This window comes from Ischnura elegans, chromosome 10, assembly GCF_921293095.1.
Source record: "Ischnura elegans chromosome 10, ioIscEleg1.1, whole genome shotgun sequence".
NCBI lineage: Eukaryota > Metazoa > Arthropoda > Insecta > Odonata > Coenagrionidae > Ischnura > Ischnura elegans.
Window position 1 is genome coordinate 9,497,086 of NC_060255.1, and position 19,363 is coordinate 9,516,448.

General features: G+C 41.1%; 1 protein-coding gene across 2 annotated transcripts in view; it reads right to left on the reverse strand.

The window, feature by feature from the left end:
* Positions 1–19,363, reverse strand: part of LOC124166817 (lachesin-like) — a 761,748-nt gene that overhangs the window by 628,154 nt on the left and 114,231 nt on the right. The window lies entirely within an intron of this gene.

The window sequence follows — 19,363 nt, forward strand, 5'->3', positions numbered from 1 at the left end:
GGCCTCCCTTTCCCCTCACACCCCCTTTCCACCAATCCCCCCCCTTTCGCATCGCAGCCCTCCTTCCAGCCTCCTCATTCCCTCGCAAGATAGGCTCAAGGCTCTTTTTTCCCATCGCATCACAGGACTCGCCGCGTGTGCCTGTTGTGTTCGCGCGAGCTATGTCGCTGACCGTCCCTCCCAAATCACCGCGTTCGGTCGATGTGTCGTTGGGGGACTTACCTCGCCCCTGCACCTCCGCTTTGCACCCTCTCTTTGCATTCCTCATTCGTACGCCTCTCTTCCCTACAGCCAACATCTTTCTGCTTCCAATAGGATGGTTTCCGATTATTTTTTTAAATGTCTAAATCGAAACATTATCACTCCTGGAGTACGCATTTCACGCTTTTAGATTTCTAAATGACAAAATCTATTTTTCGCGATTAAAAGAAAAGTGATAATTTTCAAGCGCGCGAAAACGCGACGGCTAAGTATGAATTCTGGGATGAACCCGTGTGACGTCATTTTGGTTCCAGCTGTCGCCGTGTGAGGTGACCTTGGGGTGAGAATATTGTGTGCCGCTGCGATGTTGGCTGCTAGCAGGTAGCAGAGTACCCTGCTAGCAGGTAGCGCTTGGCTTAAATAAGGATTATTAATGCCCTATCAAACGAAGAAAACTTTCCGACCTTAGGCAGTTTTAATAGGTGATTATTAAGACATGTTTCCCTGTGCTCTGTGCCTCATGCATGCATTGGCAATCTCAGACGATGAAAAACTCCTATCTACTCGTATAGAAACTAGGTCCCTGTGACGTCACGTAGAAAAGCATCGCATGGGCGCCAAACTGGTCTTTTTCAAATGCGGTTAAAATTGACCACTGCCATTCGTCTGAATTGGGATTTCTAAAGCCAAATAATTTGTGCATTATGAATACACTAATGGTGGGGAAAGAATCGCAATCAATGCCTTTCGTTTTCTTTGATGAAGGAAACCCTATTATCTTCACCCTCACCCCTCCGCCTCTCTTTCTTCCTAAGGAGATCAGTTCCCTCGCTTCCAGCATCAACAGGGAATCAATCCCATCCTACTTATATGCTTCCAGTGATTCAATGACTCTCAAATATCTAGGTTTTACCCGGATTCTCTCGATTTTCAACGTTCGCAGTCTGTTTTGTAGTACGCGCCGTCCACCTCGCACCAACTGTGGTGATTTTAGATCGGTAGGCATAATGGTAGGCTAATGAGAAATTAATCCAATTTTATAAATATACATCAAAAGCATTAGTATTTGCCTATTCATATGCATCTATTGCAGAATTAAAGTCTACGTTCCCTCATGAGTGTTTTATTTTCCTTATTTTCATGATATTTTATATTTTTTTATTTTTATGACATGGAATCACTCTGGAAATTATTGTTAGCGCATCACATTATTGAAAACAAACGGAAAATAAGTGGCTGAAATGGGATGAAATTGCGGAGCTAATTATCCATATGGGAATCAAAGAGTACAGCATCTGAAGTGTTGTCAGAGAATCAAAAACGCTCTTCAGCTGAGGGGATTGGGAAAGATGGAGTTTGTTTTAGTTAACTATGGAATTTAATTTCAAGAAAAAGCATGGAAAGGAATATTTGGTCTTATTTCGAGGCTATTAGGTTCTGTTTATGGCTATTCTTAGACATTTTTCATTTGAAATTAAAAAAAATAATAACGCAGGATTTTTGCGCTACAACTGTTTGAAATATGAAAAATGCGCACTAAGTTTAACATGAAAACGTACTTCACCAACATCCATGAAACATATATATAAACATGAGAATTGATTGCAGCCGAAGATCGTTTGCCGAATGGAAATCCAATAGATCCAATAGAAACCGAGGAGCTTTTGAAATGCAAATTTTTCTTTCCATGCACCATTAAAATTAAGATGCGATTGTACTTGAGGACTGATTTATACCATTTACGAGGATACCAGGCATTCATGAGTGAGCCGTGATGTATTACTAGATGCGTGAAAAATGGCTTTTTTAGGTCTCAGCCTCGTAAATAATATTTATTCCACTCTTAACTTACGTTTCTGTCCATAGTTATATGAATTTTTGAATTAAAGATTTAGTCCAATTTGGGGAAATTACTTTTTGCAATTGTGAATATATATTCCGTTAAAGCATTTTCGGTTTTTCCATTGTTCTATCGATTCCAATGTAGGTCGCACTCTTTCTGTTCAGCAACTTTAATTATACGCAGCGAGCTCACGATGGGTACTCTCCCAAACCACTCCTCGATCCAAGAAAGCGTCGCTTGTGTTTATTTATCCAGCGTAGTTATTATTCCGCTGGTATTAGCATTTTTATGCACTAAGAGCTTTGCGTCGTAGAAAAGAATTGCCTTCGAGAAAGGGAGGAAGAAAAAAAAGGCGTAAAACTTAAATGGAAGCCGCTTTGCCTTGCAGCGGAATTGATACGCGGATCGAGGTGTCTCGCAAACTTGGTGCTTTCGGGGGGGGGGGGGGGGGGAAGGAAAAACAACTCCATCCCTCCCTTAAGATCACCTTAGTCCATCCCAGAAGCGACCCCTATACCCCCGCACATTTTTAGCACATCCACCTCGTCTGAGGGAAGGATCTCTTTTCTGCTCTTGGCATTCATTGTTCGCCGGGGGATGAGCTCGCTAATGCTTCGCCTTTCCGCTCTGCTAGCTTGAGTTTTAAACCCTCGCAGCGACACTCGGCGCATGCCCGCCTGTATCCGCTATCCTCTAATTCTCTCTCTCTCTCACTTCATGTGCAATCCTCGTCTCCTTCCCTACGTCATTCGAATAGAGTTCAAGAGCTACTTTTAAGGGGCGGCTCGTAGGGAAAGGGCCGTGCATCCGTTTCACAATTTTGAAGGTGTGCTGGAGAAAGGAAAATTGTTATTAATGTTTAAAATTCTAACAGGTATGTTTCTTTTTATTAATCTTATCGGCTTATAATTTCCCTTATACATGGAGCGACTGGTGTTTAAAGTGGGGAGTTTTATCAAAACATGCATGTTTTTTCTATACTTTGCATTACTTTGAAACCTATGGTAGTTATCCTAATAAACCGTTAAATTGGTATATATTTTATTCTTTACGTGAGCAACTAATATTTACTTTCTACATAAGATGGACTAGATTAAGCATTTAACTCGGAAACTTTACAGTTCATTTTCCTTACATTAACTCTCTCATTGATTTATGCCGAAGGCCCATCTGGATATTTTAGGGCAGACCTCACCCCGGAAGCTGCCACTAGTGCGAATGCATTTTATGTCCATACATATTATGAGTGTTGTTCATGTTCCTTCCCGTGGGCCACTTCGGGTATTTTTGTTTGGGGTGTCCTAATGCTTCACCCTTCGATCACCAATTTATATGCATCCTGAACGGCTTGATTTTATCCCTTCCTCATCCCTATCTCCGCCTAATGCTAGTCTAAATCGCGTCCACTTATTGCGACTCTATTGAAAAGTAACCATCCTTTTTCTTCCCTATTGCATGTGGTTGGGGGTTAGATTGCTATTTTGAGGGGTAGGTCGAAAGGCAAATTTCACACATTCATTTCTTACAGCGACACGTGACATCGAAAACGAAAAACACTTACTGTTATTTCCTCAAATTGAAATGTTTCTTATAAAATAATGGGATATCCCATATTAATGTAATATGGGAATTATAACGGTGATACTCATTATTCCCTATCTAAAGAGGTGTCACTTAAACTTGTATTTGCTTGTGTTTAAGGTGTTTATTACTATTAATGTTTATTAATATTGTGTTATTATTAATATGTTAATTAATATTTGCTTCGAGTAAACATTCATGAAATGATGTGGTTGATGTGCACGTTAACCGTAAATGAGAAACCAGTATGTATTCGTAGTTTTATTACCCCCACCAAAACGGCGATTTTTATTTCCCTGCTTAATTTTACGCTGTTTTCATTAGAGACAAAAGGAAATCGTCATAAATTGAAGGAAAAGATCCTTATAGCTATGCTAATGATTCGAGGAATTTATTTTTAGCTATTAGTGTTCAATTTGCACTAAAGTCCAAGCTTTCATATTAAAATTAAAATATTTCACGTAAATGCATTATTGCTTATTCGAATTCATTCGCTTGTGTTGAAATAAGCAGTTGGTGGAAACACCGTGGTAATGTTCTGTTACGTTCATACGTACTATTCATCAAAGAATAATAATGATTGCATCATTTTATAATCTATTGATGGAGTTCCTTGTGATTCCTGATGAATGCAAGAAATGCGCATAACGAATAAATCCTTGAATCTTGGATTTTCCATCGAACGTCATGAGTCGGAAATGTTCCTTTCGTCAGCAACATCTATATGAATGAATGTGTGGTTTTACAATCATCGTATCATTGGATTACACGTACTTTATTTAAATGATTTCAATTTCTCCTACCTATACTTAGAAATGTGTTGAAACATAGACATTTAACAAGTTCAATCTTTTAATATCTCAGTTATTTTAAAGTTGGCTATTGATATTGCTGTATAAAAGTTATTTAGCTGTAATAATCATATGTAAACTAATAACCGCTACTGCGATCCAGTCTCCCCGAAGCAGGCTCCTTCTTAGCTGTGATTGGCTAGAATAAAACGTAACGTCTTACTGGTTAAGGGCATTATCACTTCAGAATATAACAAATCCAGGTTCAATGAAAAATTACCTCAGGTTAAGCAATTTATCGTTTTTTGTTCTTATCTTTATTTTAGATCGAGTTTGAGATATTAAAAAGACCAACATTTTAAAATCTCTGCTTGAACATTTTCTCAGCATCTAAATTATTATTATCCGCTGATATTAAGCTAGTTATACTCTAAAGGCGTCACACTTTAATAAGGTTTAATCCAAGGGAACAAGGGTGTAGTCTTTGATAAATACAACCAATTGTTTGCCTTACTGCTGTTCCTTTGTTACTTTAAGAGTATTCAATTATTTCAAGTCTATTAAAATTATAATAATAAAGAAAACATATTAGCCTATGGTCATTAAATGTAAATGTTCTGTAATTGATCTGAGTTGCTTAGCTTTCGTGCTGTTTTTTATATCCCTCATATCATTTTTTATATCCAGCGTCAATTTACAAAAGTTTTCTTTTGGGTGATACGTAGCAATCAGGTTAAAATTATAATTGATTCAATAAGCTTTTCATCTCGCGCTTGAAATTTCAGCTTACTTTTATACCCTGCAATATCCCATCAACTTTGAATCGAATTCATTTCGTCGCAAAAATTAATGAACCCTCTGTACGTATTTATTACTACTCCCCACCTCTGGCACCTATGACCGTCTTCTTTTTTTTTAACAAAATGTATTCATGGATTAATTCCCACTATTCTGCTGGCGGATGGCACCTGGGAAATGAATTAATGAAGCGAGGGTAATTCCTGGACGTAATTGACTTGGAGTAAAAAAAATTCATCACGGCGCAGCGTATAGTCTCGAAATACGTTAGAGGACATGCGTTCCGGTGTCGTGAGCGCATTTCAGTAAACCCCAGAACAACCGCTCTTCTCGCCGGGACTTTAATCATGACTAATTTTCTTTTATTTCCTGTCTCGCGGGGAAGGTACGTTACGAGGTCACGCTAAATTGACGCGGCGTCTATCCTTCATGTCTTTCCTGCGTAACTCGTTCACTTTTCTATTTGTTGAGAGCAGAGTGTTGAATATCTGCGCCCACCTCCTTGCCCCTCCTCCGCTCTACATATTTACCACCACTCCGCACTTTCATCCCCTTTACCCCTGCATGCATTCAACCTGCTTTGCTTTCCTTCTGGCTTTTGTATTTTAATCCTCTGCGCCCTTTGCTCTTTCCGGGGGGATTGAGAAAACCCTTCTCCACCACAGTGTTTCCTCCGCCTCGTTGGTGTAGTCTGGGAGTGCTAACCGTCCGAGCGTTTCTAGGCTCCGCCTCAGATTTTGCTGCTACTTAAACTTCACTTCGCTTCTGCGCGCGCTCCCCACACTTCCCATGAATCCCAGCGGGAAGTGCATGATTCTCAATTTTCTTTTGGCCTCCTTCCTTTACTTTAGCCTTTGACCAGAATTTGTCGCGGCGGAAAAAAGTGTGCTGAAAAAAGTAGATTGTTAGTCGACTGGCCGATGATCGGTATAATTGTATTAGACTTAGTGGTTGGAGGAGTTGTTAAAGCGCCAGGACATATCACAACCCTTGTAGCTAGTAATTGAAGCTAGATGTTAGTTAGATAGTTAGGGGAAAAAGTAATGCCATGTGTGGTTTGCTTATTATTCCCCTATGGAATTATCCACCTTTGATGGGTTGGATACGACCCTCTGTTATCTACACAGATAAATGTTTGCACGATATTTATTTTTTTTGCACTCAGCACTGACTTTGCAGGAAAGAACTGGATTTCTTGCGGTTTTACGCCAGGTGTCTCAAAATCCTCATTCAGGAATTTATACTGATTTTAATACAATTCGTGCCTATCCATAAGGACGTGTTTCAGTGTGACCACCCTTGCACACATATCCGGAGGGACCAAGAATTATCCTGTCCCAATCGAACCCGGTCCTCATGAGTGCGGCCCCTTCTGCCTTGCACGTCTTCCCTCTTTCGATGAGTACTCCTCTCTCATCATATGTGTACTCCCCTTTCGCCCCTCCCCCTTCACCGCTCACCCGCATCTATGCATGCATCAGTCCACGCGCGCTCGCTTTACGCTCGTCAGCTTCGTTGACGGCGACTCCTTTAATGACGTCTCCACGGCGTGTCCTTCGCTTTGCGGTTGCCCTGGCGACACGCGCCCCTCCGAACGTTTCGTGTCGCGAACACCAGAGGGATGCGGACCAATGTTCCCGCTTTCGTCATTCAGAATTCCGATGGTGCACTTCGCACCTTTATTCTAAGAGGGTTTGAAATAATTCGATACTGGTAATATGACAATGCCTATTGCCATTCATCGTTGGGTCATATTATATTTTGTCATTCCATTTAGTTTTTTTTACTTTGACTTTGTTGTCTATTCTGAAAAGGTAGTGATTATAAATTTTATTAAAATTTTTCGCGTTGTGAATTGAAATGTTTTTTTTTTTCGGTTTATCTTTCTATTGGGGCTTCTATTTATCTACTATAAAAAGATTTACAGAATAAAATATCTCAAGTATAAGTTTTTGAATAAAAACTGAGTTGTTATATAATTTGTAATCTTCATGCATGGAAAACCCAATTATTTGCTAAGATAAGTAATTCTTGCATTGCATTCCCCAATATATAAAAAGCAGAAGAACGTATAGAATAACGAGTCAAATACTATATCACACCTAGTACTATATACTTGCCATTGAAGGACCAGAGTACTTTGGCATGTCATTCAAGAAGTAATATCATATTAATACGTTCCATAAATGTCTAAGAATAGTTTATTTTGAGATATTGAAAATTGATTGTGACAGGGCTTGACCGGGTTAAGGTTTTTATACGAAAATAAGGTCAAATATCATGTAATTCAATATTCTCAAGGGGTAAAACTTTACGAAAAAAGTTTAATTTTTTGTTCATGTAGATAAGGACGCAAGTAACAACTATCATAATGCACGCGAGTTCGTCATATTTGACAATTGATTTGATTTCGTAATGCAAATTTATCGGTCAATTAACTCTGCTTGTACATTAAATTTGAGGTTCATGGTTAAATTGCTGATAGTGCTCATCATGTCAAGCTGCGTGAAAATCGGAGGGCTTACGAATAGTCGGTATTGTATGACATATAATCACTTCTATGCTCATTTTGGAATCTGTTGAATTAATGTCTTCACTCTTTCTATTCTGAAAGAATTATTTGAGCATAGTATCCTTACCTCTTTTGTGAAATTTAATTTTATCTGTTGCTTTACTCGCCAAACTTGCACAGATAATTATCAGAACAGTTGGCTTAGAGATAGTGTATATTTTATTTCATCTGATTCTTGAATTGTACGCCTAACTACTGAAAGTAACATTAGTTTTTAAAGATACTTTCCCTAGAATTAAAACGTCTCAAGTTCTCGCTACACCGAGACCCTAACTTTAGTAATAATCCGTAAAAATGATATTTACTTGGTAAAAAGGACCTGCGATGTGAGTGGAATATACTGTCAATAAATATTTGCGTTTGAGTTTATTTTTAATGCACGGCTTCATGCCTTATCTTAATTGTACTTAGAGGAAAGGATTCGATTTATTTGGGATCTTCATCTGTCTCTCTAAGCTTAGTAATTTCACTTTCTCTTAGCCTTGTGATTCAACTTGAAGGAGCTCTTCAGTGTAGAATTGATTAGGATTATGCTCCATCCTCACGCCATTGAATTTATAATGTTTTGGAAGATATCATTTTTAGCAGCTGTAATGAGACTTATGAGTTAATGGAAATTGTGTTGAATACTTATTGTAAATTAATCGTAGTGGTGGTCAATTGTGGTGATTTTGCGCTGCTGGAGTTTTTTTTCATCTGTTACTGTGAAGAAGAATGGAGGAAGAGAAGAGACAGATGCATATCTCTGGATTGCACTTGTCAAGGAAGACGACGCGTAAACGGGTCATCAAAATCTTTAGTTCAAAATGCAAAACGAAGGACGCGCAGTCACAAGTTTTCAAAACTGACTCGCGCCTCCTTCATGCGCCTAGTTCATCAAATGCGCCTCGTTCGGCTCTCTCTCACCTCATGATGACCACAGAAAATACAAGTTTCACATATTATCTTTACACATACATTTCTATACACATTTTTTTCATTAGTAGATACTTATCTAGTGTCCGGAGAAACTGAAGAATGGCATCCGGGTGAATGGGCAAAATCATGACAGGCGAATACAACGATACGCTTTTGAAGTCGAACAGACTTACCTGAAAATAAAGGAAATAAGCAAATAGGTCAGAGTTCACGTCAGAAATTTTTTAAAATTATACATAGAATCAAGAATACGCCCTATGAAATAAAAATATAATGCTCCATGAAACTTGTGTAGCCCATAAAAAGGTTATTTGAGGTCATTGTGCATTATAATCATAGAAATATATCATTAAATCATCTGGGAGAGAACAATTTGGAAAAAGATAGTTTACGTACTGAAATGATAAAGCTTAGTTAGTTTGACACTCATTAGGGCATGGACAGTTTCCTGCGCCATTGTGGACAGATTTAAATTTCTGGCATTGTCAAGGCTTTCAGCCCACATGGTGCATCGTAAAAGTGAGAGCCTAAATATTATACACTTTAGTCGTGAAAGAGTTAAGGTTGGTCGCTAAGTCGCCTCCCTCTTTCATAAATTTTTACAAATTCGTAGGGGAAGACATATCGGGGCTGCCTTCTGGAGAACTAGAAAATATAAACACCGGCCCCTCGCCAAAGCTGGTAGACAAGCCCGCATCTTTCCATACCCTTACAGAATTGGCGAAGGGGCTTGTGTTGCTGGCAGCGACTCTGCGCCAAACGCTAGCCGATTTCTTCCTGGAGATAAGGCCGAAAAGCGAATACATTCTCCCCCTCCCTCGCATGCGGCGGATTTGAGGAAAAGCGAAGCAGAGCGGTAAGGGAGAGAGAAAAAAAATGAAAGGAGAGCTATAGTATCGTCGTGCTTCCAGTAAACGCGCGGGGCAGAGGAAGGAGGACTTCAATAAAAGTGGAGAGGGAGGGGGTAAGATAAAGGGGGGAAATCCGTGCGCTTGCAGCGTAGGCGAAAATATGCCGGTTTCACGTCTTGTTTCGGTGGGGAGGAGGCGAATTGGGTATGGCGGCGGAAGGGAAAAGGCGGGCCAACGAGGACCGGGATGGGTCCCACCAAGAAGCGGGACGTTCTCGATAGCGGAGGATTCCCTTCCTGCGAGGCTCTTGCCGGATATTGGGCGAATCAGATTAGGATGCGAAATGTTCGCCACACGGCTCGGGGTTGGACTCGCTGAGGAAGAGTATGTCGGTTGGTCGGGGAGGCGATAGTTGCGGCCATCGATTGCTCTGCGATAGCCTTCCTGCGTTGATATTCAACGATGGCTTTCTTACGTCGTCGGCCGCTCTCTGTGGAAGATAAAAATCGATTGGCTATCGCAAATCAGTGTATTGTCGATAGTCAGAGGACGGTCATCTATTGTTCGCAACTCTCCATTCAGCTATTCGCAGGGTATCGACTATTGGCGAACTATCGAATTCGGTCGTCAAAAATTTTTTTTGCCATCGACACGTGGTTTACCGTTGGTTATTTATGCACCATTGTCATTCCAATTAAAGTTTTCGATTCCCTCCGTGAACTTTGACTGCCGTTTCCTCAATGCTCAAAGCGAATATGGCTTTGAAGAAGCTAACCAAGAAGCAAGCCTTGGTTTCTTTGGATTGGAGAGAATTCCGTGGGTGCTCGAGGGGTTCCGCGAAGTTATTTTTTTCCAAAGGGGAGACTTTTGGCGGATATTGGGGGAATCAGATTAGGATGCAAAATGTTCAGGGCGCGGCCAGGAGGGCAAGGAGGTGCGGGAAGGAAGTGTCGCTGCGGTAGAGAGCTCGGACTCTCGAGAAGGCGATGGGAAGGGGGGTTTGGGAGGGAGGAATAAGGGGAGGGGAGAGGAGAAGAAAGGGGGGGGAGGGCGCGAATGGAAGAACCCACACCCGGCGCCCCGGAGTTTGACGTTGCTGGAAGGATTTATTTTTATGGAATTCCGAACGAAAATCCACGGCCCTCCACGGTGGAAGAAGGATTGAAATGGGAGTGGAAGGATGGGCGGGAAGGCGGAAAGGATGTTAGGTTTGATATCCGGTTGGCAAGGCATGACGGGAAAGACGATTTTATTATTTTTTGGGGGAGGGAGGGAGGGAGGAAGAATGAGCAGAGACGGGGGAGAAAGATGTTTCGCGCCGAGGGTTGGTTGGCGCCGAGCGGAGGAGCGTGAGATATCGCCCTCTCTTTCTCTCTCTATCTTTCAAGCGACCCGCCAGCGACTCGGCAATTCCCGCTTCCTCGAACCGTGCTCATGATACGCAGGCAGGCGAGAAATCCTGGCTCACGTCCCCTGGATTTTATTGCGTGCCAGGGCCAAGTTCTGGACTCGAAAAATATGAATTAACAACATTTTAAGTCGGTTGAGAATTTAGTAATCTTTCCAAATTGAAATGAAAAAAAAATAGTGTTCTCGGCAGAAATTCATGCTTGAGGTTTTCTGGAGATTTCAGCGGGACTGAATGCTGAGGAATGCAATAAGAGACTAGTGTGGAAAAATTGGAAGAAGCTTACCGGTTGAGTAATCTTTAAAAATGGTTACCATTTATTTGATTATTTCACTTTGAATTTGAGAAAAACTCAGTGTTTTCATTTTTATATTATTTATTGCCACACCACCGAAGACAATTGGGCTTTGCTTCAGGGTTTTCATAGCAATTAACATTTGAGCATGCGCGTAAATAGGGGCACTTACTCTGGCGGGACTCGAACCGGCGAGTTCAGTTTGGCAGGCAAAAAATTTACCCCGCCACCACCGATATATTTGAATGCGTTCGGATTGCTTAATTTAACAGCCGCGAAGTTGTTGCTTGGAGTGGAATTGTTGCGAGTTAGAGGGTAGGAGAGAAGCAGGTATGAAACAGTCCTCAAAATCTAAATTGTGGGGGGGAGTGGCGTGGTTGGGGCCACGAAACGAAGCAGATGGGAAGGAAGGCTACCGCACTGGGCGAGATGATTGTTAACCTGGAGTTTATTGAAGTGGAGGTTAGACCGATGAAGAAGGCGGAGCAAAAATTGCATGAAAGTATATAAAGTATATTACTACATTGTAGTGGGGGACGGAGTGGAGGGAAGCGGGAAAGTGACGTTTTAGGGAGTGATTGGGTAATGAGCACCGCATAGGTTTCGCATCGGGACCGTTGGCATGGTTCGGGATGTGAACCGCGAGAGTAGTTTTTTGGTTTTCAGTATGGAAGACAGATTAGGTGGTCTTCGAAAGGCTACGGATGGGTAATTGTTAACGATTTTTTAAGTCATTTTTATTCGGAAATTATTATTTTATTTATAATTATTATTAAATTATTATATAGTATTATTATTTAATTAGGAAAAAGAGTAAATAGTCTATTAATAATTCTATTCAAAGCCTATACGCCAGGAAAGTTGGTGGTGGAAAGTGAGAAATTTTAGGATTTTTTAAGGTTTTTGTGTGTCTATCGGATTTGTGAATCATTGCGGACGTTGAAAGTGTAAATTCCGATACTTAACCTGTAGATTCAGAACTGACCCTTCATTGTCATCATAAAATCCCTTTACGAAGTTTTTCATATGCAACGGCTTACTTTGAAGTCTGTAAACTCATTTTATTTCAATCTCTTTTGAGTTGCTTTTTCCTACGAGTACCCTTTTTCAGTGAGTTTTGCCATATATTTCCGCTGAAATTCTGTTATATAGATTTATCTATTGATATAATTTTGATGCGGCTGTTGCCGCAAAGTAGTATAAAAAATTACTAATGGGTTCTATACAAGTATAATGGATTATTTTTCACCCTCACTGATAATAAGCCAACAACCGAGAAGAATTTAAAAATACTCTACGTCAATTAAGCATAAAATGTGCGAGCTATTTAACTGACTGTAATCTTTTAGTTTTGCCTTGGCTACGATTTGAATCCTATAGTCCACATCATAGAAAGATGTGTCGCTATCTGTATACATTGGATCGCTAAATAATAGATGATTTTCAACCGCAAAAGCGTCTTTATCCTTCCATATAATTTTTAGCAAAGTATGGTATAGTATTCTCTCCCCCTTGAAAATAAACGAGACCTATTTTGCTCTGAATTTTTCCCGTTTCGGTGGAAACCTTGCCGCAAGAAAATAAAATCAATTTTTCCTCGAAATCTTCAGGACCAATGTGTTTTTGAAACGGAAGGAAACAGCCTATCGAATGCTTACAGCGTGTTGTGCAAAAGGATGTGGTGAGAATGTTCTTAGTTACCAAAATGGTGCTGCTATAGAATCGAGGGCCCCTAATCCCCCCTTCCGGCTTCTACCTAGACCCTTTCCTGACCCCCTGTAATTGTCCGTCTTGTGCTCCAACCCAGTGGCGGAGGCGAGGGGGGAGGGTCCCGAGCCAGTTCGCAATCCCAGCGGATGAGAAAGAGAGTCGTAACTCGCGCAGTAGTGCTGTCTCCCATGAGACCCTCTTCGGGGCCACCCGCGGGCGGAGATTTCTGCGAAATGAGGCAATGCGGGCTGTATGTAGGACTACGGGAATATTTTTTCACGTCAACCACTCGCTGCTCGGCGCCGCTAGTGGAGAGCCGTCGGGTCAGGAGTAGAAATAAGGAGAGAAAAAGAAAGAATCACTGACGAATGGAGGGGGTAGCGAAGGGATTTAGAAGAGAGAGAGAGAGAAAAAATGATGGAGAAATCAGAGGTACGTGCGGAGTCACCCCCTTGGGGGGTGTTGATGGTCACGGTGGCGAATTGTGAAGTCGGCGTGAGGGCGAAGGGGAGGGTAGTGGACGCCGGAGTGCCGCGCGGGGACCAGAAAGGATGACAGTTGGACGGAGGAGGGTTGGTAGGAATGGGAAGCAGAGTGCCGGGAAAGGGTCATATAAAGAAGGGAGCGGCTGTTAAAAGAGAGCCAATGGTGGCGGTGGAATGTAGATCATTCATTCGCTCCCATTCACAGCAGACTATCCACCCAGATATTCTCCTGTGAAGGTCTTATGCTAGACTCACGTGCTAGCAGCTCATGGAAAGATGGTATCGTGATCGGGCTATTATTAAGGGAAAATTTTATGGAATATTGCGTAGTGCAACCGATAAAAATTTTAGCTTGTGTGAAAAATCAATTGCGGGTGACTCCTTAGAAGTTATCACCGTGGCTAGTCCCGGTATGGTATACTTAAACAAGTATAACTTACTGGTTTTGATAGGTATATAACTGATTCATCGAAAAAAAATCGATTCAATCGACATAATAATGAACGATTTTAACTTGATATCTGTTTTAATAATTTTTTCATAAAAAAAAATAGTTTTTAGTAAGAAAGAAATAACAAATTTCTAATTGTTAAATCAATTTAACGGCAACTTAAGTAGATAATTAGTGGCAATAATTTATGTTTTCGAGCAATAAGTCAAGACTTGCTCATGTAATATTTATGGTATAATTGGCCTGTTGGTCTGCCATCCAAGATATTACTTCTTCACATATTCCTATGGAGATATATATTGATTATTATTATTTTGTCACATCGTCCCTAGTAAAAGTGAAATCCTGAGTACTTGACACTTGATTAAAACTTTTCATAAATCACTGATCACATCTGGCTTATCTTATTTCGATACATACTAGTATGAAGAACGTTATTTCTTTCTTTAATATTGGCTATGAAATGATTTTGATTTGTTCTTTCGTTATTTCTACTCCACCGTCTTGAACTCTACCAAGTCCGCTGTCTCACCCTAGACGGCAGAAGCACTTTGCGCACTTTGATTGGCTACTTTTCATTGCTCTTCTCATTGGCCGCTGGGGACCAGAACGGAGGTTTATTATCACTTCATATGAATGAACCCACAGCAGCAGAAGCGAGCATCGCCCTGTTAGTTTTCCACATTAGTAATCAATTCACGTTTGTGTCGAAGACGAACGGAAATGAAACAACATGTTTTTCGCCCCATAGATAAACCTGGGAGCGGATTTCTTATGCTTTAATAGGTAATTCGTAATTAATAGAAATAACTAACATGCTGAAACTTGCGAGAAGATGAATGCCTAGAAATGGCTGCCTTTCGCCAATTAAGTTTTATGCGTCTTGTTAGTTGTGAGTGTGTCGCCAAGTCCCAAGGTAGCAGTCGTTTATTAATTATTTTAAGAAACAAAAATAGGTAAAAATACACCAATAGTCATAACAAGGATTTTTATTCAAAATGCAGATTATTTGAAGAAAAAGAGTCCAATGCTTTGAGAGGTGGTATTACCCAGAAAAACACCAAAAAAAGTCCAATAAGCCGTAGTCCAGATACGCATGGTTTCTGAGTATGCTTGTTCAAAGCAGCTGAAGATGTTTGGTCGGGAAAGCCATACTTTCTACAATCTGCAGTGGACTTGATCTTAGTATACCTTCGACCTGACGTCCATCCATTCATAAGAGATGCTCATTGCGAAGTTCGTCACTGGAAATGCATCCCTCTGCCCTTCGGCGGCACGAATTTTAGAATACGCTGCCAGTGTTTGGGACCCTCATGAAGAAGGCTTAATGACAGAGTTAGAACGCGTGCAAAGAAGAGCTGCCAGGTACGTGAACGGTCGTTACGATAGTCTTGTTAGTGTAACAGACCTCTTAGATAAACTCGGATGGGAATCTCTGTCGGACCGTAGATTGAAAAATAGACTAAACCTTTTGAATAAATTCAAGAGCAGTGTCTTGTCTTACGAAGTTAACCATATCTTAAGGACGCCAACATACTGCGGAAGATCTGATCATATAAATACAATAGGAGAGATAGATTGTAGAACAGAGAGATTAAGAATGTCTTTTTTCCACGGTCAATAAGAGATTATAACGGCAGCGATAGAACTCATAAATAGATTGCATGACTTGTAGTGTAGCCTAATAACCTATGTAAAACTTAATGCATGTTTCTTAATTTTATTATTATTTCTAACAGCATATGGTAGGATAATTTGCTAGTATACGTGACATTTTTTGGACCGTTTGGTGTGCATGTGGGGATCCAATTGCATGCTGCATGCTGGTGATTGATCACCCTCTGCCAAACACCTTAGAGGTGGCTCGCAGGGTATTATGTAGATGTAGATAGATGTAGATGAATTATGCACTCGTTGAAATTCAACGTCAAATGTCAGCGCCAGATATTCACGCACATTGCGAAGGAAAGGTGCTGATGCCATCATGCATAAACCACATCTCTCGTCTTTGCTGATATCTTCGATCAAGGCAGATAAGACTTTAGCAATACCACTATGGAGGATTGGCGAGTTTTAGCTGAGGGGAATTTGAAGGAAATAGTCTACGCCTCCCCAATCAACGATGTCCAGGCACAGCAGAACCGCGTCTTCAAAGCATGCCAGAATTTGCAACAACGGGAGTATTTTTGAAAGAGCTCCTGATTCGTGACGCCGGAGGGCAGAGGAATGCATTGCCATGCACGGTCTTCACAATGAGCATCTCTTATGACTTCATGTTGAACGTGTCCTAAGAAAAAGTCCACTGCAGATTGTGGAGAGCATGCGTTTCCAAACCGAATATCTTCAGCTGCTATGAACAAGCGTACATAGCTCAGAAAGTGTGCGTTCCTGGACTATTACACTCAGGTTTTCTTTGGTGGATTGAGCAAAATGATTATTAGAGATTATTTCTTGTCAACGCAATCGAGACCAAATATTTCAGAATTTATTTTGGTCTTGTTGAGTCGAGTGGAGGGAAAAGCTCATTGTAGCTATTGCGACTGCCATGATTAAAGGTTTCTTCATTCCGTTCTTTACATTTACCAGAAATTCAGGCCCCTGAAAATCTTATCAATGATTTTCACCACTAGTCGTTTTAACGCCTTTTGCGGTTCAAAAACAATGCGTTTAGGCAACTACAGGGATATTTTATTGCAATGTGACTGTAAAGCATATCTACCAAAGAAGCGCTGAATCCATCAGTTTCGCTCGCATAAAACGGTTGGCGTACCAAATTTGCACAGACCATAGGATGTAGTAATCTTTTTTGTATAGGTATCATACGGGGTCGCGGCGTAGGGAAGGAGACGGGGGAGAGGGTTGTGTTTGATGGAGGCAAGAATTTGTGGTGAATAAAAATCTCGAATTTCGTTATTAAAAATGACCCATTTCGGGCTAAAAAATGGGAAATGGCCCTAAATTTCGGTGTATAAATAATATTGATTCATCTAAGATTTCTCAGCCTCCATTTGGTGATACCTTGCATTACTATATTGATGGCTGCTCTGAAGAAAATTCATTTTCATTTTAATGTATTTACAACAGTTAATAATAATATATTTATTTTACTGTTGGAATGTACATGCATGGTTTCCTCTATAGCATACAGAAAGTGTTACATAGGTATAACGTAGACATAGGGTTACAATATTTGAGGTACATACACAAAAATACACTACATAATTATTCAATTGAATATTTTGTAGTACAGTTAATCTCCAAATGTCAAAGATAACATTAGTTCAACATTTTCTGGTATAAAAGTTGTTCTCCGGTCACTTACAATATTTGTATACGCTGAAAATCCACGTTCACTGTCCACATTAGACACTGGTACCGATAGTGATTTGACACTTGTATGTACAAACTCAGCATGATCTTTTTTTAAGTCGAGCAATTCTGACATGAGGTCAAAGTCAGATCCATTAGAGAGTGCTTTTGTGAGTGCACTTTTAACAGCAGCATGACCCTCGAGAACCACTTGTGAAGATAGAGCTGCCATTAATGGTAGATGCTTTGAGGCCCTGATAATATCATCATTTGTAGTGGTTGTCATGAACCTTTCATCAAAAAGTTGGCCAATAGAATGGAGAAATCCCTTGGCAGTATCTTCATGCTCTAACTGTGAAAGCTAGATTTTTGCCTTCGTAGCTGCATTAGTTAATGCTGCCGTCAGCACGGGTGCAAGTTTTTTGGAAGATTTTTTATTAGGCCAGATGTGTTATTCCCAAAACTACCATCACTTGCAATTTTTACACTATTTCTTATGTCTATTAATTGGGTTTGTAGTTTGTATGAATAAGGATATGCACCCTCAAGGCATTCTAGCAACTTCACAATCGGTTTACAATGTTCAACAGCAAATGCTGCTTGGCACTGTTTGAGGCGGTCGCCGGCAGGGCGCGCGGACGGCGTGTCTGGAGGAGATGGGGAGAGCTGTGGAGAAGTGCTCCAGGAGGAAGAGGTTCGTCGGCGAGAGAGTCCTCAAGGAGCTGGAGTCTGCCTCTCTCCCTGCGCTAGCAATACTTTTGAGGTCGGCTCCGCAAGGTCTCTGATTTCACAGCAGAGGAGGAGGGATGCGAGGAAGATGGAATAGGTGTATGCATACAGTCGCTTCCCACTCGTCGAGAAAGAAACCATTGCCTTGGAAAGCTACATAGATATTTTCATGTCTGGGTGTTATTTTTTATGTGTTCGTGGCTAACTTTTTTACTATTACATTTATTGCATTATTAAGGCTTTAATGGGTGAAAATGAAAGGGAGACTTCGTTGATTTCCACTGATTTATTTCGTCCGTATGACATATTTCGAACCATAGAGGTCAATATCTGGTACTTGATAATGGCCTCTACGGTTCGAAACATGTCGTATGACGAAATAAATCAGTGGAAATCAACGAAGTCTCCCTTTTATTTTCGAGTATTAACTTCCACATAGTTGAGCCTAACACAATTGAAGGTTTAAATAGGTATCATATGTCATTTCTTTACGGGGAGAATTTTTATAACCACCTTTAGGCAATAAAATGTTTAAGGAGTCGTTTAGCTCAGAGATTATCCCATTGAGGGAAAATAACTAGGCCCCGTATACTTTAATTACAATATCTCATGTTACCAGATGTTTTGTGTGTGTGATGTCTCCATGCTTATGAGTTTCACCACGTGGATTTTCTTTGCGACGACAGCTTCTCTGGTATTCCCACCGGCGTCCACGAAAAATCCACGAATTTTCTTTGCGACCACGAAAAATTCACGAAAAATTTTATTTGCGACGACAGTTTCTCCGGTAATCCAACCGGCGTCTTCAGGTCGAAACTGTCGTCGCAAAGAAAATCCACGCGGTGAAGCCCAGTAACAAGGAGATGTCATCTAGACAACGCCGCGGAAAACTACGCATTAGTTTTATTTGTGTTTTCTGGCATGTCCTAAAGCATTTTAAAAAGGTAGTTATGGATTCTATCCATGGTAATATGAAAGTGAGGGGTAGTAAGTTATTTCTTCGGTCGCGAAACTAAGGCGACCTCGTGTGGTTGTATGCCGTGATCCTCCGTCGCATGGGAGAGGAGGAGGCAAGGCCACGCCATCTACAGCCAGCATGTCCTCTTGTTCAACCTCCCACCGTCGGTGGCGCCTCCGTTTCCTCTCCCGGCCACTTGTCCACTCACCGCCGCCGAGCCAACTTGCGTGCGCTGCTCCTCCAAACTTGTCCGTCTCTCTCTCTCTCTCCGCGCTGCCTCCGTTCGCGGTCCACTCGCTGCCGCTCGAGCAAGCACAAGGAGCGCTTTCGAGTGGGCTTTTCAACCATTCCTTTCTCTTCCTTTCGCGGAGAGTTCCTCTGGCTACTTGGGGGAGGATACGGCTGCGTTAGTGGACTCGAAAGGATCGCGCCTCTCGAATGAGGCGACTTATTATTTTCGCCA